This window comes from Bufo bufo, chromosome 1 (assembly GCF_905171765.1).
Source record: "Bufo bufo chromosome 1, aBufBuf1.1, whole genome shotgun sequence".
NCBI classification, from domain to species: Eukaryota; Metazoa; Chordata; class Amphibia; order Anura; family Bufonidae; genus Bufo; species Bufo bufo.
This window is the reverse complement of record NC_053389.1, coordinates 703100762-703123581: the sequence shown is the minus strand read 5'-3', so window position 1 is coordinate 703123581 and position 22820 is coordinate 703100762.

Genomic DNA, 22820 nt, shown 5'->3' with positions numbered 1-22820 from the left:
TTCACTTGACAGAAAATAACTTGTGATGATGTGGCTGGAGGTACATTAGGTGGTTACTGGATACATTTTTTTACTGTAGGCCACTGGAGTACAGGCTCCAAAAATTAGGCTTTCACCTGACAGAAAAAAACTTGTGATGATGTGGCTGGAGGTACATTAGGCAGTCACTGGATAAAAATGTTACTGTAGGCCAGTACAAGCCCCAGAAATTTGGCATTTACCTGACAGAAAAGAACTTGTGATTATGTGGCTGGAGGTACATTAGGCGGTCACTGGATAAAAATGTAATGTAGGTCACTGGAGTACACGCCACAAAAATTAGGCATTCACCTGACAGAAAAGAAATTGTGATTATCAGGCTGGAGGTACATTAGGCGATCACTGGATATAAATTTTACTGTAGGCCAGTACAGGCCCAAAAATTAGGCATTCACCTGACAGAAAAGCACTTGTGATGAAGTGGCTGAAGGTACATTAGGCGGTCACTGGATACAAATTTTACTGTAGGCCAGTACAGTCCCCAAAAATTAGGCATTCACCTGACAGAAAAGAACTTGTGATTATATGGCTGGAGGTACATTAGGTGGTTACTGGATAAAATTTTTACTGTAGGCCATTGGAGTAGAGGCCCCAAAAATTTGGCATTCACCTAACACAAAAAAACTTGTGATGATGTGGCTGGAGGTACATTAGGCAGTCACTGCATAAAAATGTTATTGTAGGCCACTACAAGCCCCAAAAATGTGGCATTAACCCGACAGAAAAGAACTTGTGATTATGTTGCTGGAGGTACATTAGGCGGTCACTGGATACAATTTTTACTGTAGGCCAGTGAAGTAGAGGCCCCAAAAATTAGGCATTCACCTGACAGAAAAGGCCTTTTATGTCGCTGTATATACATAAGACAAGGACCATTCTTAATTCTGGTCGTCACAGGTGTTGAATTCCTCTGAGATCCATGCCTCATTCATTTTTAGAAATGTGAGGTAGTCCACACTGTCGTGAGCTAGGCGAGTGCGCTTATGGGTCACAATCCCCCCTGCTGCGCTAAACTTTCGTTTAGCGCAGGACACTCGACGAGGGGCAAGCCAAGAAGTCCATGGCAAATTGTGCCAGCTCTGGCCACAGGTCAAGCCTGTACACCCAGTAGTCCAGGGGTTCCTCGCTTCTCAGAGCGTCCACATCGGCTGTTAACCCGATGTAGTCGGACACCTGTCGGTCTAGGCGTTCCCTGAGGCTGGATACGTTTGGCGGCTGTCGATGGGTTGGGTGCAAGAATGATCTCATATCTGAAGTGACCAACACATCTTTAAACCGCCCTCTTCTTGCAGGCACGGTACACGCACTGGTACTCGCACCTGTTTCGCTGTGGGTGGAAATCCCTCTGCCAGCGCCTGCACCAGCAGAATGCAGCATCTCTCGCAGAAAGGCCTGGAAATGCTGTATTCTGCCAGCCCTCTGTAATGCTAGTAACATGTCCGCATGCGTCGCGCATAAGCAGCTACTGGCACAGTGAAAAGAAACCAAGCTACCCAGCTGCAGAGTTCGTACAGGTAGTCGTTACCGCACGTTGATGCTGGAGCAGCCTATTAAGCATATACAAGGTGGAGTTCCAGCACGTCGGGCTGTCACAAATTAGACATCTGACAGGCAAGTGGTGTCGCCGCTGAAAGTCAGCAAGGGCCATGGAAGATCTTCTATAATGGCCAGAGATTTTCCTGGCCTGCCACTAGACGTGGTATTTGGCAACGAATCGCTGCACGACTAAGTTCAGGACATGTGCCATGTCATTTTGCCCTGTTTCAGCGCACTCAGCAGATTGGCACCATTGTCGCACACCACTTTACCAACTGTCAAATTGAGCGGGGTTAGCCACTGATCGGCCTGTGACCGCAAAGCTGAAAGCAGTGCAGGAACGGTGTGGCTATTGGCTTCCAGGCACAACAGCCGCAGCACAGCATGGGAACGTCTCACCTGTGACGTCGAATAAGTTCTGGGGAGCTTGGGGGGCGCAGCAGAAGAGGCGGTTGCAGTGGAAAAGGAAGAGTCAGCCGAGGAGGAGACGGAGGATGGAGAAGGAGGAGGATAAGAAGAAGCAGGCCTGCATGCAATCCTTGGCGGTAACACCAAATCCACACGGGAGCCACGGGTTACATGCTTGCCGGCCATCAGAAGGTTCACCCAGTGGGCATTAGATTATGTACCTTCCTTGCCCGTGTGCCAGAGATATATTCACTTGCCGCTCAACGTAACCATATAGCTCTGGGATGCCCTTCTGGAAGAAATATTTCCTTCCTTTCCTTCCGGGGACCTTCCATTGCGGTGTGCCAATGGCCACAAATTTTCTAAAGGCCTCCGAGTCCACCAGTTTATATGGCAGTAATTGGCGGGCTAGCAGTTCCGACAAGCCAGCGGTCAGCCGTTGGGCAAGCGGGTTTTCCGGCGTCTTCAACTTTTTACGCTCGAACATTTGGGCCACGGAAGCCTGCCTTCTGCCAGATGAACGCGATGATGGCACGGTGGAAGGTGGAGTGGAAAACAAATGGTAGGAGAGAGGAGAAGGAGAAGAGGCAAGACGTGAAACGCCGGGAGTGTGGCTTTGTGGGTTCTGACTGCGTTTCTCCTACTGGGCTCTGTGATGGGAGGCCAGGTAACTTCTTAAGGCGGTTGTCCCTAGGTGAGTGTTGGGCTTACTGCGACTTATGCGTTGACAGCACAGGCTACAGATGGCAACACTATTGTCAGCAGCTGACACATTAAAAAAAGCCCACACTGCGGAGCCATGTGCCGGCATCCTGGGAGCAGCAGAAGAGACTGTGCATGTTGGATGGCTCGCTCCAGATATATTTGCAGTCTGCTTTTTGCCTACTGTGCCCTGCAAGCTCTGACTGCTTCTCCTCCTTCTCCTCCCTCTCTGCTGCTCCGTCTTTCCCTCTCTACTCCCCTCCTCTTCCTCTCTTGTGAGCACCCACGTGACGTCCATCGACACGTCATCATCGTCACCTTCACCACCACTGACATTTGAGATCTTGGAGTAGGCAGGAACATCTGGGACCTCCCTCCTTGGGCTGATCTGGGTACTGTCGTCAGACCGCTGGGTGGCGGCCGTTGCTAGCTACTCTTCCTCATTGGATGTCAATTATGACTGCGCATCAGTAAGCTCTGGGAATGGATGGGAAAATAATTCCTCTAACTCGAGTGGAGGGGCAATGGTGGTGGTGGTGCCTTTGGGGGTGCACACAGCAGAGAGCGAGGAGGGTGCAGATACAGAGGATGAGGAGGGTGCAGAAGTGCAAGGCTGAGTGAGCCACTCAACCAACTCTGGTGCGCCCTTTGAAGTAATAGCACGCTCCTTCTCCAACTTCCCACTTAGGCTCCGGTCTGGTGCACCTGCCCGACCCCTACCACCCCAGTGGAACAGCCTGCCTCTTCCTCTGCCTGTCATTTTCAAAATTACCCTATGCCTAAGTCCCTAGAGAAGAGCAGTATTTGTGGAAGCAGGTATATCGCAGGCCTCAATCAGTATTTTATGGAAGCAGGTATATCGAACCCCTTAACCAGTATTTTGTGGAAGCAGGTATACCGCAGGCCTCAATCAATATATGGTAGAAACAGGTATATCAAACCCCTTAATCAATATTTTGTGGAAGCAGGTATATCGCAGACCTCAATCAATATTTGGTGGAAACAGGTATATCGTACCCCTTAAACAGTATTTTGTGGAAGCAGGTATATTGCAGGCCTCAATCAATATTTGGTGTAAGCATGTATATCAAACCCCTTAATCAGTGTTTTGTGGAATCTGGTATATTGCAGACTGCAATCAATATTTGGTGGAAACAGGTATATCGAACCGCTTAATCAATATTTTTTGTAAGCAGGTATATCGCAGGCCTCAATAAATATTTGGTGGAAACTATCGTACCCCTTAATCAGTATTTTGTGGAAGCAGGTATATTGCAGGCCTCAATCAATATTTGGTGTAAGCATGTATATTAAACATCTTAATCCGTATTTTGTTAAAGCAGGTATATAGCAGCCCTCAATCAGCATTTTGTGGAAGCAGGTATATCAAACCACTTAAGCAGTATTTTGTGGAAGCAGGTATATCGCAGGCCTCAATCAATATATGGTAGAAACAGGTATATCAAACCCCTTAATTAATATTTTGTGGAAGCAGGTATATTGCATTCCTCAATCAGTATTTTGTGGAAGCAGGTATATCAAACCCCTTAATCAATATTTTGTGGAAGCAGGTATATCGCAGGCCTTAATCAATATTTGGTGGAAAAGGTATATCGAACCCCTAATCAGTATTTTGTGGAAGCAGGTATATCGCAGCCCTCAATCAGTATTTGGTGAAAGCAGGTATATCGAACCCCTTAATCAGTATTTTGTGGAAGCAGGTATATCACACCCCATAATTATTTTTTTTGCCACAACAGTTATATCACACCACCCTGTTTATTTGGGGGAACAGGTATATCGCAGCCCTCAATTAGTATTTTGTGGAAGAAGGTACAGTACAGACCAAAAGTTTGGACACATGAAGGCATCAAAACTATGAATTAACACATGTGGAATTATATACATAACAAACAAGTGTGAAATAACTGAAAATATGTCATATTCTAGGTTCTTCAAAGTAGCCACCTTTTGCTTTGATTACTGCTTTGCACACTCTTGGCATTCTCTTGATGAGCTTCAAGAGGTAGTCCCCTGAAATGGTCTTCCAACAGTCTCAAAGGAGTTCCCAGAGATGCTTAGCACTTGTTGGCCCTTTTGCCTTCACTCTGCGGTCCAGCTCACCCCAAACCATCTCGATTGGGTTCAGGTCCGGTGACTGTAGAGGCCAGGTCATCTGGCGCAGCACCCCATCACTCTCCTTCATGGTCAAATAGCCCTTACTTTCAAAGTTTTCCCAATTTTTCGGCTGACTGACTGACCTTCATTTCTTAAAGTAATGATGGCCACTCGTTTTTCTTTACTTAGCTGCTTTTTTCTTGCCATAATACAAATTCTAACAGTCTATTCAGTAGGACTATCAGCTGTGTATCCACCTGACTTCTTCTCAACGCCACTGATGGTCCCAACCCCATTTATAAGGCAAGAAATACCACTTATTAAACCTAACAGGGCACACCTGTGAAGTAAATACCATTTCAGGGGACTACCTCTTGAAGCTCATCAAGAGAATGCCAAGAGTGTGCAAAGCAGTAATCAAAGCAAAAGGTGGCTACTTTGAAGAACCTAGAATATGACATATTTTCAGTTGTTTCACACTTGTTTGTTATGTATATAATTCAACATGTGTTAATTCATAATTTTGATGCCTTCATAGTCATGAAAATAAAGAAAACTCTTTGAATGAGAAGGTGTGTCCAAACTTTTGGTCTGTACTGTATATCACACCCCTCAATCAGTTTTTTGGGGGGCAACAGGTATATCACACCCGTTGCAATTAGTTGTTCCAATAGCTTTTGTCCCTCTATATAGCTGCGGTATCGCAGCAGAACAGCACACAACTGCTGCACAATGCAAATGCACTATAATATACTTTCTATGTTATGAAGTATATTATAAGTACTGTATATCACACCACTCAGTATATCACACCTATCGATAGCACACCTATACCAGTCCTTAAAAGGACTTTTGTGGCCCTATTATCTAGCAATTGGTGTACCTAACAGCCTGTCCCTGCTCCACAAAGCAACCTCTCCCTACACTGGCAAAACACAGAATGTAAAATGGCTGCCAGATCGGGTTCTTTTATAGGGTGGGGGTGTGTCCATGTGATGAAACATCTCAATTGGCTGTCCTGTCCCACCTGATGGATGTGTCATGGGTCAAAGTTTGGCGCAATTCAAAAGAATATGGCGCCGGTGGACATCGCCATATGTTCACATGTTCGGTGAATCTCGAACGCGCAAAGTTCATTGTGAAACGACCACCTGGCGAACCACAAAGGCCATCTCTATTGCCTGGGTCTAGTAGTGCTCGGTGGCAAATCCCAACTGTGGATTTGTTGTGCATTTTGCTATGGATTTTCCAGGGATTTTACCCTAAGCATAGCACAGAGTTAAATCCATGGTAGAAATCTGCAGCATAAATTGGCATGGTTCGAATCTAAAATTGTGTGTCATGGTTTAGTTAGTGGTTCTTTTTTCATAGTTGGTTAGTGGATACGAGGTACCAGACTGTGTTTCTATTTGTACTGCACACTGAAAGTCTTTAGGAGGGTCCAGGATGTTCAAAAACATCTAGGCTTTTAACACTGAGCTTCAATGAGGACATCATTAAATTAAGAAGTGTCTTGCCACCACCACCTTTCTTTTGTATTATATGGGTGTTGGCCAGACACCATGTTGGGAAGCTCGCCCATTTGTTCATTGTCTAGGAGGTGACTGTTGCTTACTTTACTCTTTATGTTATCTATTTTATCATTGTTTAGTAAACGTTTTATTCACTTAAGCTGTGTCAAGACAATTTTATACCGAATCTCAGAATTTCCTTACATTTCACCCACATTGCTGGTACCATTTATGCCCTCTGCAGACATACCTTAAAGGGTACTCCCACCAAGACAACTCCTAACAGTTGCTTTATTGGAGCATGTGAAACCCCTCTATCAAAGTAGCCCCTGACTCCTTCTCTTGCAGAGAGAGGCTATCCATGCATTACATGGTTGGCCATTCTGCTGTTGCAGGGGAAACACATTGCAAGAAGAGTTTTCTCCATTCAATACCTGGACCTCATAACTTTTATTTGAAAAGTAGTTGTCTTTGTGAGAGGAAGTTTATGACTCCCAAAACAATGGGAGGATGACCAATATCTGTGACTGCTCATTTTTACATTTTTGCTTAGTTATTTTAAATGACATTTATCATGTATGAACCACATATTAGCTTGGCCCATGGACGTGCCAACTTTATGCAGAGGAATTTTTATATTTAATGACTTGCTCATTCTTGGTCACTGCTTCATATGGCCAAGTATATCTACAACCAGGGTCGGAACAATGGGTAGGCAAAGTTGCGCATCCTACCCAACTTTCTAATTGTTGCTAATGAGCACTTCCAGTGTGGAAGCGCTCATTAGTACACAGCATCAGCGAGCCAGGGAGCTTTAAGTGTATGTCTTTCATCGCTCACCTCTCCCTGCTCTTCTTTCAACAGCCATACTGTGTCCTGACTTCATACAGAGTCAGGTCAGATGTAGACATGCCATCTGACCTGACACTGTGCAGATGTCAGGTCACAGTGCAAAGTGTCAAGAAGAGCCGAGCTGCAGAGTGGAGGACGTTTCTGGAACTGGAGAGGTATGTTGTTTTATTTTTTTGTCTGGTCTGCAGGGGTCTGAGGGAGGCTCCAGAATATTGGGGTCTGATCTGAGGTCTGCAATGACTGGAGGGAGCGGGCACATAAATTTTGTGGTCTGAACTGAGGTCTGCAGGGATCTAAGGGAAGAGGATTTAGGGGGTGTGACGAACCATGCACCTTGCGGCCCCGCCTGACGTCAACTATGTCGAGCTCATGAGATACGGTTTGTCACTGGTTTCCAAGACATGATGTTATGCCCTCCCTGGGAGCACATAAGGTCACCTTGGTACAGTTTACACACACACACCTCCTGTCCACCAGGCACAGGGAGTGAGAGGGGGTGGTACACGCGTCCTCCGGCAAAACTCCACACTCGCTCACAACCCTGACAAACTTAGAGAGTCTTTTCATTGCCCCAGTGAAACAGAACTCGGCCAACCAGGTAGACTGCCACCAGTTCCTCATTTAATATAAGCCCGGTCCGCTAACGGGATTATATAGGGTGAGAAACCAACCCACAGTAGCGTATAACTATGCCGAAACACGGACTTGGGAATTCGTGGACCGAGATACAAGGACAGCACAAGATTAAATTATATATTTAATTGCCTTAAGGGTGCAGTAGACAATATACGGTATACACAGAGAATACAACCGAGCAAAACACAGAGTTAAACAGAGCAAAAGTCAGTTACCAGGTGGATGAGTAGTCCTTAGGGTTATGATGAATTCTGGGTTACTGTAATCCTTGGCTGTAGTCACATGGAGGCAGTGATGTCAGCAGTTTGTCCACAGTCCCTCCAAACACATTACTCGATGTGGCACCCTTCAGAGAAATACCCAGGCCTCTGGCCTGCATGGGCCTTTTCACCTGTAGTCGGTCACTCCCCTCCCCCCCCTCTGGGAGGAGTCCACCCTCCCTTCCTTATCCTGGTAGCCAAAGACCCACAAAACCCATTATGGCCCATAGCTCCATACCAGAAGGTTACAGGGAGATGGTCCTGGGACCAACGGATCCGCCAGGTGGAGACCAAACGTGGCGCCGTTCGCCGTTATTAGGTTCCTGCTGGGATATCTCTGTATCTTCCCCTCCCCGACCTCCAAACTACGACCAGGGGCAAGTCCATCTTGGCCTCAGAGTCGCAGATATGTATGTAGATTTATGCCTGTGATGGATGAGCAATTCATAATTCATTATAAACCCCCAGTTCCATGATGTCTGATGGATTCTTTTGTTCTGATGACCAGCTCAGCTACCCCACCGGTATTCATCCTTCCAGGGAGGTTTAAGGTGCCATTGTGGCTGAGTGAGGTGTGAACTGCAAACATGTGGTCTGCTTTGAAGCCAGGCCCCCTATGGAGTTAACTCCATCTGCTATCTGACAGCAAGTGGCTGGAGTTAGATCATGGCTGGAATTAGATCAATTTAATTCCACATTCCTCACAGGGGGCCACATGAATTATCGGGTCTAATCTAAGGTCTGCAGGGATATGATGCTTTAGGGGACACATGAATTTAGAGTCTGATCTGAGATCCACTTTAAGGGATGGTTGGCTGGTGGTTATAGGCAGCCACATTAATTTGGGGTCTGATCTAAGGTTTGCATTTAATGGAAGGAGGTTATAGGGGCCACATGATCCTGGGTTCTGTATGAATTTGTGGTCTGTAAAAAACTTTGGGTCTTATATGAATGTGGAACTAATCTGGGGTCTGTATAAATTTTGGGGACTGGTCTGGGGTTTGATGCTTAAAGTTTGCTGCTTTTGGTCATTTTCTGGTTCTGTAGCCGTCTTTTTTGGCTGTTTTATTTTGGCAGTAAAGTAATTGTGGTTATAATCAACACTGTCGGTACAGTAATGTGGGAACACAGGGCAATAGCGGGCACATCATTGGTGGAAGCAACAGGATGGGCATATTAAAGTGGTAGCTGGATAGTTTTTTTTTTTTGCTATAGAGGGTAGGGATGGACTGCAGAAGCAAAGAGTGAAGGCAGAAGTGTAACCTAATCTCCTGGGCCCCAATGTAAAATCTGTAGCAGCGCCCCATCTACCATGTGCCATTTATTGATCTTGGTGTCTTCTTATATATAAGAGGTGATAGTATATCCCTGCCCATGAGGGTCTGGACCAAATGGAGAAGGAAAGGAACAAATTGAAATCTGTGGAGATGTCACCTGTGAGTCATTGGATTTACTTTGGGTATACCCGTGACTGCTTCTTATAAAAGGTGTTTCAATATTAGAATGTTGGGTCAATGTGAATTTATTTGGGATGGGGGGGTGCAATTTTCCTGCTCTGCCTAGGGCATCAAAATGCCTATTCCCGGCCTTGTCTACAACAATCTTAGAAAGATAAAACACACTATTATACTATTTGCTGGTTTTAAAAAAAAATTGCTTGTTCTTGCAGACTGGAATTGAAGGCAGATTACATTCTTTTTAGCAATAGAAGAAAAAGTTTAGCTTGAGACGTAAATGGAAAGTTAAAGTAATGCACTACATTTATCATGTGTGGACCACATATTAGCTTGGGCCATGGACGTGCCACCTTTATGCAGAGGAATTTGTATAGTCAACTCTGTTCACTCAACAGAAAACCTTGAAAAAAGGAATCAAATACTTCACAGAGACAGCAAATGAAACACATCAGCTGAAAGATTGACTGACTGGTTCCTCTACAGACCTGATGGATGGTTCTTACTGACCTGTAAAGACATTGGTTGGGCTTTAAGCCACAACAGCAAGGCACCAGGAGAAAAAAAAAAACATCAGCTAACACTTATTAGTGTCTGCCGCAAAAACGTGTCAGCCACGACTGCGGTTTTAGGAAATTGTATTTTTACCAGCATTAAATTGAGGAAAGGTTATAGCTCTGCATGTCTAGCAAGTTTCTAAACGCCTTAAGTAAATAAAAGAACATTACAGATAGGGAGGAATAATGGGACAGAATGAGAAAGTGTGAGTTAAAAGGAAAATAAAATAGCACAGCATAAATAGCATAAAACACTGGAGCCCCATATTGTGACATAAGATCTGAGAAGCTTTGGTTAATCCAGAGAGTAAAAAGGCATAACGAACTTGAAATCCAGTCTTCCATAACATTCCAAAGCACAACTAAATATATATATTTTTTTAACCTAACTGTGACAGTCAAAGACATACTTTAAAGGTAAAAAAAAAAACTGATTCAATAGAAAAAGCAAAAAAATACTACATGAAAAACTGTAAATTTCTAGCTTCATCAGCATGTTGTGAATTAAATATTGGTTACATAGAAAAAACTGCAAGTCCTGAACGAACAAAGGACTCTGGGTACAAGCCTGAGCAAATGTTATGACCAAGCTCCCTGATGGCGAGTTTGGAATGTGATGTAATGTGATGGCACAACAAAAAATACAATTAACCTTTGTAACACTAAGTTCATTATAGAAAGAATAGAGGGGGCTCTTATAAGTATAGTAGCAGACGTAGTGCAGGTATTTCTCCTTTTTTGCTGTCGCTCAGCTCGGCAATAGTTGTCATCGCTTAACAATTAGTTGCATTATACTCAGGTAGCTGGTGAAAGATTGTGTCAGCAGACGAGCCGAGATGTCTTGGGGAAGTGTGTAGTCTTTTTTTTTTTCAGTCAGTCATTGGAACATACGTACCTAACCAATGAATAGAACATTAGGCCTGTTTGCCTGCCTCTGAAAGCCTGAAGAAAATGAAACAATCTCCGGCTGAATTGTGGTAACACTTAGCTGGTGTAGTCTAGATAAGCTGAATAAGTTCCATTTCGCATCAGGAAGGAATTGCTTTTCTGATCCTCCTAATGTGGCATGGGATGTCCAAGGAACACGTAAAGACGCTATTCCTGATTCTAATCAGATACAAGCTTCACTGAACATTTGTGCAAGAAGTTTTGGAGTTTTTTTGTTCTTTTTTTTTCAATATTGCAATACAACAATATAAACCATTATTTAGTGGTGAAAGGGTTTGAATTCAGTTGTCTAATGTAGTCTACAGTAAGCCATTAACTTTTAAGACTAACTGTGAAGAGAATCTGATAGATTTATGGAAATGAAAGGTTCTGTGTTGAAACAAACCATTTTGAAACGAGACAACCCTTGTCCATATACCCTATATGCCACCCTCAGAACCTCTCTACTCTCTATTAGTCTGAGCAATAGACCCTGGAAAGATTGGATCTGATTCTGACAGACTTTGCAAGAACATGTATTACATGGTTGCCAATTGTGTTGGATGGATGCCATGTTTGTACAACATACTTACCTCCCAGTGCTCCTGGAACATCTGTCCCAGCCAGCTGCTGCTGCTCTTGTCCTCTCAGTGGTTCTACATAGAAACATAGAATGTGTCGGCAGATAAGAACCATTTGGCCCATCTAGTCTGCCCAATATACTGAATACTATGAATAGCCCCTGGCTTTATCTTATATGAAGGATGGCCTTATGCCTATCCCATGCATGCTTAAACTCCTCCACTGTATTTGCAGCTGCCACTTCTGCAGGAAGGCTATTCCATGCATCCACTACTCTCTCAGTAAAGTAATACTTCCTGATATTACTTTTAAACCTTTGCCCCTCTAATTTAAAACTATGTCCTCTTGTAGCAGTTTTTCTTCTTTAAAATATTCTTTCCTCTTTTACCTTGTTGATTCCCTTTATGTATTTAAAAGTTTCTATCATATCCCCTCTGTCTCGTCTTTCTTCCAAGCTATACATGTTAAGGTCCTTTAATCTTTCCTGGTAAGTTTTATCCTGCAATCCATGTACCAGTTTAGTAGCTCTTCTCTGAACTCTCTCCAAAGTATCAATATCCTTCTGGAGATATGGTCTCCAGTACTGAGCACAATACTCCAAATGAGGTCTCACTAGTGCTCTGCAGTGTGCATGGTTATCCAGCCAGTAGCATTACTCAGTCATTCTACCAATCAGTAAGTCCACCTGGCAGGCCAATTAGGAGTAGACCAATAAAAGGTGCCCGGCACTTTATTTGAACCTGCTCTGTACTATTGCCTATGGCAGGTGTATTTAACAGTAATATTGTGTTCCCACTTTCTGATCTGGCTCTCTTTGCTCCACTAGTCAATGACAGCAAACTTCAGATTCTTGTACAAGGGTTAAAGGGTGAAGACCTGTTGTCCCTTAGATTCTACTAATCTGAGTCGCCTTCACAAAGTGGTAGTTTTGTTTTACAAAGGCAGCTTTACCATATTTCCCATTTAACACAAATCTGCGACCCAGGAAATGGACAGATAAGGGCTTCATAGTACTTTTCCTTGAAATGTCTTTTACTAACTTTGGTCATATTGGTGTATGGCTCTGTCCAAATTAAACAGACCTCTGGCAGTTTTAGCCAAACACAGTGGAGAGATAATCATGTCCAGGATGATGTACTCTGTGGCTGTGGAAAACCTTTGTGCACCATACATCCTGTCCTGAGAAGAGGCTGTCCAACAATGTACAAAGAACCAGAGACACATTGGACTGGAGTGCTAAAAAAAAGAAATTAGTGAGTCTAAGGACACTCTGTAAGCTGTCTCTGAGAGACAGACAGACAGAGAGAGATACACTAATACCAAAGGGAATTTAGGAGGCTTACACAAGAAAAAGAACACAAACCCTGTATGTTTTTTTTTTACAAGTTGTGTTTTCGTCAGAATTTGCTGAAAATCACAGCAAAAAATGGTGCTCGTCTGACATTATTTTCGAAAACAACCACCTTTGTCTGGGATTCAGGGCCTTTACAATCACACGATGAATGTCATGCACCTAAGCACTGCTGTGGAGTAGGGGTAAACTTTCACTATGCACACACTGCACACACACACACGCATACTTATAAGTAGTCTATTTGTTGTGTTAGTGTGCAGTAGCAAATACCACGTGGGTCAGTGCTCAGTGAGCCAGCAGTCCATGTCCAACACAATAATGCCCACTTTTGTATCAGCAACAGCTGTGCACTGGCACTGGCCACTATTTATTGGATTTGAAATGAGTAAATGATGTACATCAAATCTAATCTAACAGCTGCAATTACTTACACCTTCTTGCTCCTCACCCCCGATAGGCACTTCAGCGGTTGGTCAATACTAATCCAGCACCAAATTCAAGATTCTAATGCTTTCTTGAAGACATTCTGCTAGTAACTTGTGCTTTAGACATTGAGGAAAGATATTGATTGCATATGAAATCTGAAACACAGAAAAACATTTAAAAACTATTGCATCCCTGTTTGCTTTACACCTGGAAACACCAAAGCAGCAACTGGCTTCCAAAAGGCCAATGCCAAAACAAAAAAAATAAGAGCAATATTGTGTATGCAGTGCAGCGAGGAGTACCAGGAATTGTACATTGGGAAAACAAAACAAAGGGTTGTCTCAAGATTGATATTTATGTTGAATATAACACTAGAAGAAAGCACTTACTAATAGAGATGTCCCGAACTATTCGCCGGCGAACATAGCTTGTTCGCGTTCGCCGCGGCGGGAGAAAATATGCGATGTTCGGTCCGCCCCCTATTCGTCATCATTGAGTAAACTTTGACCCTGTACCTCACAGTCAGCAGACACATTCCAGCCAATCAGCATCATACCCTCCCTCCCAGACCCTCCCACCTCCTGGACAGCATCCATTTTAGACTCATTCGGAAGCTGCAGTCTTAGTGAGAGGAGGGAAAGTGTAGCTGCTGCTGATTTAATAGGAAAATCGATAGCTAGGCTAGTGTATTTAGTGTCCACTACAGTCCTGAAAGACTCATCTGATCTCTGCTGTAAGGACAGCACCCCAAAAAGCACTTTTTAGGGCTAGAACATCAGTCTGCTTCTTTTTTTTTTTTTTTCTGTGTAATCTAATTCCAGTTGCCTGCCTGCCAGCAGGTGTGTCAGGCTCACAGCGTATACTGTGCCCACTTGCCCAGTGCCACCACTCATATCTGGTGTCACAGTAGCTTGGATTTAAAAAAAACAACAACAATTTTGACTGTGAAATAATAGCAGTCAGTTACCTGCATGTGTGTGTGTGTTTCAGGCCCTGCAAGTGCATAGTGTCACCGCGCTGGTGGCACTGGTGTCAAAGTAGATTACATTTTAAAAAAAAACAACAATTTTGACTGTAATAGATTGAATTCCTTTACTGAGTTGTCAGATACAAGTGAAGCGGTTGATGATGACGATGTGTCCGTGGATGTCACGTGGGTGCCCGCTCGAAGAGAAGAACAGGGGGAAAGTTCAGATGGGGAGACAGAGAGGAGGAGGAGACGAGTTGGAAGCAGGGGGAGGTCGTCGCAAGGAGCTAGTAGCACAGTCAGACAGCATGCATCGGCACCCGGGGTCAGCCAGACAGCACGCCAATTAACGCATGCTGTTGCCACCACCAGAATGCCGTCATTGCAGAGATCCTCAGTGTGGCATTTTTTTTGTGTGTCTGCCTCTGACAACAGCGATGCCATTTGCAACCTGTGCCAAAAGAAACTGAGTCATGGGAAGTCCAACACCCACCTAGGTACAACTGCTTTGCGAAGGCACATGATCTCAAATCACAATCTTCAGCCACATCAACCACTGCTGTCCTCCTTGCCCCTCTCAAACATCCGCCACTCCGTCTCTCGCCTTGAGCAGTTCCTGCTCATCTGCCCACAGTTAGGTGTCTGTCAAGGACATGTTTGAACGTAAGAAGCCAATGTCACAAAGTCACCCCCTTGCCCGGCGTCTGACAGCTGGCTTGTCGGAACTCTTAGCCCGCCAGCTTTTACCATACAAGCTGGTGGAGTCTGAGGCCTTCCAAAAATTTGTAGCTATTGGGACACCGCAGTGGAAGGTACCCGGCCGAAATTTCTTTGCACAAAAGGCAATCCCCAACCTGTACTCGATTGTGCAAAAGGAAGTGATGGCATGTCTGGCACACAGTGTTGGGGCAAGGGTCCATCTGACCACTGATACCTGGTCTGCAAAGCACGGTCAGGGCAGATATATCACCTGCACTGCGCATTGGGTAAACCTGCTGACGGCTGCCAAGCATGTAATGCGTGGCTCTGCAGAGGAGTTGGTGACACCGCCACGACTTGCAGGCAGGCCTGCTGCCACCTCCTCTACTCCTCCTATTCCATCCTCTTCCATAACCTTCTTGGCTGAGTCCTCTTCTGCTGCTGCGTCTTGCTCCACATCAACTGCACCCCCCCAGCTCCCCAGGGGCTATTCCACATCCCGGATACGACAGTGTCATGCCGTCTTGGGGTTGACTTGCCTGAAAGCAGAGAGTCACACTGGACCAGCACTCCTGTCCGCCCTGAACGCACAGGTGGATCAGTGGCTGACTCCGCACCAACTGGAGATCGGCAAAGTGGTGTGTGACAACGGAAGCAATTTGTTGGCATCATTGAATTTGGGCAAGTTGACACATGTGCCGTGCATGGCACATGTGTTGAATCTGATTGTACAATGCTTTGTGCATAAGTACCCAGGCTTACAGGACGTCCTCAAGCAGGCCAGGAAGGTGTGTGGCCATTTCAGGCGTTCCTACACGGCCATGGCGCACTTTTCAGATATCCAGCGGCGAAACAACATGCCAGTGAGGCGCTTGATTTGCAACAGCCCGACACGTTGGAATTCAACACTCCACACTTGACCGCCTGCTCCAACAAGAAAAAGCTGTCAACGAGTATTTGTATGACCGGGGTGCTAGGACAGCCTCTGCGGAGCTGGGAATTTTTTTGCCACGTTACTGGACGCTCATGCGCAATGCCTGTAGGCTCATGTGTCCTTTTGAGGAGGTGACAAACCTAGTCAGTCGCACCGAAGGCACCATCAGCGACATCATCCCATTTGTTTTCTTCCTGGAGCGTGCCCTGCGAAGAGTGCTGGATCAGGCCGTAGATGAGCATGAAGAGGAAGAGTTGTTGTCACGACTGTGACTGATCCAGACAGGTCTGGGAGGAGAAGGTCGAATCGACTTGCTTCTCGCGATAGCTTGTGAGTTTGCTCCGTGGTTCAGGGTATGTCATCTGGGTTTTGCCTGGTGAACCTTTTTGTCCTGACTGGGAGTTTGTAGGCATCCTTCTCAGGTGAGTCCTGTCTGCCACTCCCAGCTACTATATTAGTTTCAGTTTCACTTGCAGTCATTGCCAGATATAGTCCTTACTTCCAGTGCTATTCTGACCTTTGAAGGAGATCGTTTGACGGTGTTGCTGTGGAGCTCTTGTCCGGCGCGGACTGTCGTGTTTGGGATCGCCTTCTCTGCTCGTGACTGGATAAGTCTATCTCTGCTATAGATTGTTTGTTTGTTGCTGTCTTCCCCTGTTGTTCTTCTAGACGTGAGTGATGGTGACTAGAGTTGAGCGAACACCTGGATGTTCGGGTTCGAGAAGTTAGGCCGAACTTCCCGTAAATGTTCAGGTTCGGGATCCGAACCCGAACCGAACTTCGTCCCGAACCCCATTGAAGTCAATGGGGACCCAAACTTTTGGGCACTAAAAAGGCTGTAAAACAGCCCAGGAAAGAGCTAGAGGGCTGCAAAAGGCAGCAACATGTAGGTAAATCCCCTGCAAACAAATGTGGATAGGGAAATGAATTAAAATTAAAATAAAAAAAATAAAAATGAACCAATATCAATTGGACAGAGGTCCCATAGCAGAGAATCTGGCTTCACGTCAGCAGAGAATCAGTCTCTTCATGCCATAGCAAAGAATCTGGCTTCATGTCAGCAGAGAATCAGTCTCTTCATGCCATAGCAGAGAATCTGGCTTCATGTCAGCGCAGAATCAGTCTTCATGTCATAGCAGAGAATCAGGCTTCACGTCACCCACCACTGGAACAGGCCACTGTCACACATTTAGGCCCCGGCACCCAGACAGAGGAGAGCGGTCCCGTAACAGAGAATCTGGCCTTATGTCAGCGCAGAATCTGTCTTCATGTCATAGCAGAGAATCAGGCTTCACGTCACCCACCACTGGAACAGGCCACTGTCACACATTTAGGCCCCGGCACCCAGACAGCGGAGAGCGGTCCCGTAACAGAGAATCTGGCCTTATGTCAGCGCAGAATCTGTATTCATGTCATAGCAGAGAATCAGGCTTCACGTCACCCACCACTGGAACAGGCCACTGTCACACATTTAGGCCCAGGCACCCAGGCAGAGGAGAGAGGTCCCGTAACAGAGAATATGGCCTTATGTCAGCGCAGAATCTGTATTCATGTCATAGCAGAGAATCAGGCTTCACACCACCCACCACTGGAACAGGCCACTGTCACACATTTAGGCCCAGGCACCCAGGCAGAGGAGAGAGGTCCCGTAACAGAGAATCTGGCCTTATGTCAGCGCAGAATCTGTCTTCATGTCATAGCAGAGAATCAGGCTTCACGTCACCCACCACTGGAACAGGCCACTGTCACACATTTAGGCCCCGGCACCCAGACAGAGGAGAGCGGTCCCGTAACAGAGAATCTGGCCTTATGTCAGCGCAGAATCTGTATTCATGTCATAGCAGAGAATCAGGCTTCACGTCACCCACCACTGGAACAGGCCACTGTCACACATTTAGGCCCAGGCACCCAGGCAGAGGAGAGAGGTCCCGTAACAAAGAATCTGGCCTTATGTCAGCGCAGAATCTGTATTCATGTCATAGCAGAGAATCAGGCTTCACGTCACCCACCACTGGAACAGGCCACTGTCACACATTTAGGCCCCGGCACCCAGACAGAGGAGAGAGGTCCTGTAACAGAGAATCTGGCCTTATGTCAGCACAGAATCTGTCTTCATGTCATAGCAGAGAATCAGGCATCACGTTACCCACCACTGGAACAGGCCACTGTCACACATTTAGGCCCAGGCACCCAGGCAGAGGAGAGAGGTCCCGTAACAGAGAATCTGGCCTTATGTCAGCACAGAATCTGTCTTCATGTCATAGCAGAGAATCAGGCTTCACGTCACCCACCACTGGAACAGGCCACTGTCACACATTTAGGCCCAGGCACCCAGGCAGAGGAGAGAGGTCCCGTAACAGAGAATCTGGCCTTATGTCAGCGCAGAATCTGTCTTCATGTCATAGCAGAGAATCAGGCATCACGTCACCCACCACTGGAACAAGCCACTGTCACACATTTAGGCCCAGGCAGAGGAGAGAGGTCCCGTAACAGAGAATCTGGCCTTATGTCAGCGCAGAATCTGTCTTCATGTCATAGCAGAGAATCAGGCATCACGTCACCCACACTGGAACAGGCCACTGTCACACATTTAGGCCCCGGCACCCAGACAGAGGAGAGAGGTCCTGTAACAGAGAATCTGGCCTTATGTCAGCACAGAATCTGTCTTCATGTCATTGCAGAGAATCAGGCATCACGTCACCCACCACTGGAACAGGCCACTGTCACACATTTAGGCCCAGGCACCCAGGCAGAGGAGAGAGGTCCCGTAACAGAGAATCTGGCCTTATGTCAGCACAGAATCTGTCTTCATGTCATAGCAGAGAATCAGGCTTCACGTCACCCACCACTGGAACAGGCCACTGTCACACATTTAGGCCCAGGCACCCAGGCAGAGGAGAGAAGTCCTGTAACAGAGAATCTGGCCCTATGTCAGCGCAGAATCAGTCTTCATGTCATAGCAGAGAATCAGGCTTCACGTCACCCACCACTGGAACACGCCACTGTCACACATTTAGGCCTAGGCAGAGGAGAGAGGTCCCGTAACAGAGAATCTGGCCTTATGTCAGCGCAGAATCTGTCTTCATGTCATAGCAGAGAATCAGGCATCACGTCACCCACCACTGGAACAGGCCACTGTCACACATTTAGGCCCAGGCACCAAGTCAGTGGTGTAGTACAGTCGATATGAACCACATGAAGTTTCACCAAATATCCAGTCTGCAGGTTTGCAATAGGGTCATACCAATATACAGGAGCTGCAGCAATGATCACTTGTTAAATATAGTTCCATATATTCATAAGCTGTTAGCAGAGAGTCAGGACATGCTAAATAAACCTCTTCAAATGTGCTATTAGATAACTGAGGAAAGTTTTAACAGACAGAGTCTTTACAGTGGACTCTTCCAGAAAGCCCCCTGTGTATTCTGCTACTTGGTTTGGTCTCCTCAGTGCAGACATTTACTGTGAAGGAGGTAGGATCTCTGTCTAAGTTCTCTAAAGCTAAAGTTCATTTATCTATTGTAAAAAGTTATAATATATACCCATAATAGTTCTGTAGAATGTAAAGAGGTGACTGTATGTTTTTTAGCAGCCTTTAAACCCTGCAGCACATGCTAGGCTGAGGAGATGATGTACAGTTAAAGAGACATGTGTTCTTCCTAAAATGGCTGCAAGACATGCTGTATTCCAGGTCACCCTGCTGCAATATCTTTGTAAATGATTTTCTCTTGTTCATTTTTCTGTATGCTTTGTTATATCCTGTAACATGTATGTGGGAATGTAATATAATGACTGCCTGTTATGATATAGGTGGGCTGGTGACCTGGCTGTATACCACATAGTGGCAGTGTTTCCCTGTTGTATTACAGGCTCCAGCCAAGTGCACTACACCTCAATAAATCTTTAAACCACAGAAGACCTGAGTGTCGTCCCTTAGAGTCCACTTAGAGTTTATGCGTGGAGGAGCTGGTGACCGAGTGAGTGTGAAAGCTGGAGGTGTCGCAGATGGTGCAAGGAAAAGAGGGTTATATTTGGTGCCGTGACTCGGATGTCATCATTCTGCTCAAAGTGACCAGTGAAGATACCTAAAGTCACCAGTGTGCGAGTTCTGAGGTGATTGTGCCACGGCGGAGCTGCTAGGCGGCAGATTGACCTTATTAGCGGTTTATATCCTCTCAGGAATAGAAGATGAGTGGACGAGCCAGAGCCCGCGGAAGAGCACGTGCCAGGGGGCAGCCCAGCCAAGGACAGCCTGGACAGGAGCAAGAGGCTCAAGAACCTAGACGCATTGAAAGACCCCAGCAGCCACCAGCCGAGCCTTTGCTTGTGGGAAGAGGGCGCCAGAGAGGCCCGCCAGTAGTGGAGAGACCTCCGACTGATGTTCTGCAGCTTTCAGCTGGATTTCAGGACATATCCCTCGGAGAACGGGGTGGCCGCAGGCGTGACTTCCATGACCTTGGAGTGAACACCCGGCAGACCATTGAATAGAAATGTGAGACCTGTTTTTTTTTTGCACTGTGTGACAGGTTAAGGTTTAATCACAGAATCAGACTTCTATCTGCACGGTAGCGTGTGTCTTAGGTTTTTCTGAATGACACTATCAGTACCTTCAATGTAAGATATCCTTTTTGGGATAGATTTCAAGTAGGCCTCAAATACCAGAAACTAGTTATTTTGAGAATGGCAAATTTGGGAATAGTTTTTCAACCCAGAAAAAAAATAGGGCTTTTACGGTCGCTACAAATAACTTGACCAGATTAAACAGTACAGATTTGCTTGAATAGAAATGGGAGACCTGTTTTTTTTTGCACTGTGTGACAGGTTAAGGTTTAATCTCAGAATCAGACTTCTATCTGCACGGTAGCGTGTGTCTTAGGTTTTTCTGAATGACACTATCAGTACCTTCAATGTAAGATATCCTTTTTGGGATAGATTTCAAGTAGGCCTCAAATACCAGAAACTGGTTATTTTGAGAATGGCAAATTTGGGAATGGTTTTTCAACCCAGAACAAAAAGTGTGCTTTTACGGTCACTACAAATAACTTGACCAGCTAAAATAGTACAGATTTGGTTAAATAGAGATGTGAGGCCTGTTTTTTTTTGCGCTGTGTGACAGGTATAGGTTTAATCACAGAATGACACTTCTATCAGCACGCTAGCGTGTGTCTTAGGTTTTTCTGAATGACACTATCAATACCTTCAATGTAAGATTTTCTTTTTGGGATAGATTTCAAATGGCCTCAAATACCACAAACTAGTTATTTTCAGAATGGCAAATTTGGGAATGCTTTTTCAACCCAGAACAAAAAGTCTGCTTTTACGGTCACTACAAATAACTTGACCAGCTAAAATTGTGCAGATTTGGTTGAATAGAGATGTGAGACCTGTTTTTTTTTGCGCTGTGTGACAGTTATAGGTTTAATCACAGAATGACACTTCTATCAGCACGCTAGCGTGTGTCTTAGGTTTTTCTGAATGACACTATCAATAACTTCAATGTAAGATTTTCTTTTTGGGATAGATTTCAAGTAGGCCTCAAATACCACAAACTAGTTATTTTCAGAATGGCAAATTTGGGAATGCTTTTTCAACCCAGAACAAAAAGTCTGCTTTTACGGTCACTACAAATAACTTGACCAGCTAAAACTGTGCAGATTTGGTTGAATAGAGATGTGAGACCTGTTTTTTTTGCGCTGTGTGACAGTTATAGGTTTAATCACAGAATGACACTTCTATCAGCACGCTAGCGTGTGTCTTAGGTTTTTCTGAATGACACTATCAATAACTTCAATGTAAGATTTTCTTTTTGGGATAGATTTCAAGTAGGCCTCAAATACCACAAACTAGTTATTTTCAGAATGGCAAATTTGGGAATGCTTTTTTAACCCAGAACAAAAAGTCTGCTTTTACGGTCACTACAAATAACTTGACCAGCTAAAACTGTGCAGATTTGGTTGAATAGAAATGTCAGGTCTATTTTTTAGGCGCTGGGTGACAGGCTCAACTTTCCCCTGATGTAATATATGGCCAAAAAATAACCACACTGTTGATGGTTAAATGCACTTGGGTGACACAGGCTCAGCCTGCAGCTGATTTAGTATATGGCCAAAAAATAATCAGACTGTTGATGGTTAAATGCACTTGGGTGACACAGGCTCAGCCTGCAGCTGATGAGGTATATGGCCAAAAAATAACCAGACTGTTGATGGTTAAATGCACTTCGGTGACACAGGCTCAGCCTGCAGCTGATGTAGGATATAGCACAAAATAACCACACTATCGATGGTTAAATACACTTGGTGATAGCTCGTGCTGGCGCACCACAAGTCACAAAATGGCCGCCGATCACCCCAGAAAAAAAGTGATCTAAAAACTCTCTGGGCAGCCTCAAAAAAGTGAGCAAGTCAATAATAGCACTTCAATGATCCACAGCTGCAGATCGATCACAGAATGAAGTCTTTTGGAGGAGTTAATCTGCCTAATCTCGCCCTAACGTCGCAGCTGCAACCTCTCCCTATACTGATCATAGCAGAGTGACGTGCGGCGCTACGTGACTCCAGCTTAAATAGAGGCTGGGTCACATGGTGCACTGGCCAATCACAGCCATGCCAATAGTAGGCATGGCTGTGATGGCCTCTTGGGCCAAGTAGTATGACGCTTGTTGATTGGCTGCTTTGCAGCCTTTCAAAAAGCGCCAAGAAAGCGCCGAACACCGAACCCGAACCCGGACTTTTACGAAAATGTTCGGGTTCGGGTCCGTGTCACGGACACCCCAAAATTCGATACGAACCCGAACTATACAGTTCGGGTTCGCTCATCCCTAATGGTGACTAGTGCTCCCATCGGCCTTTCCCCAGT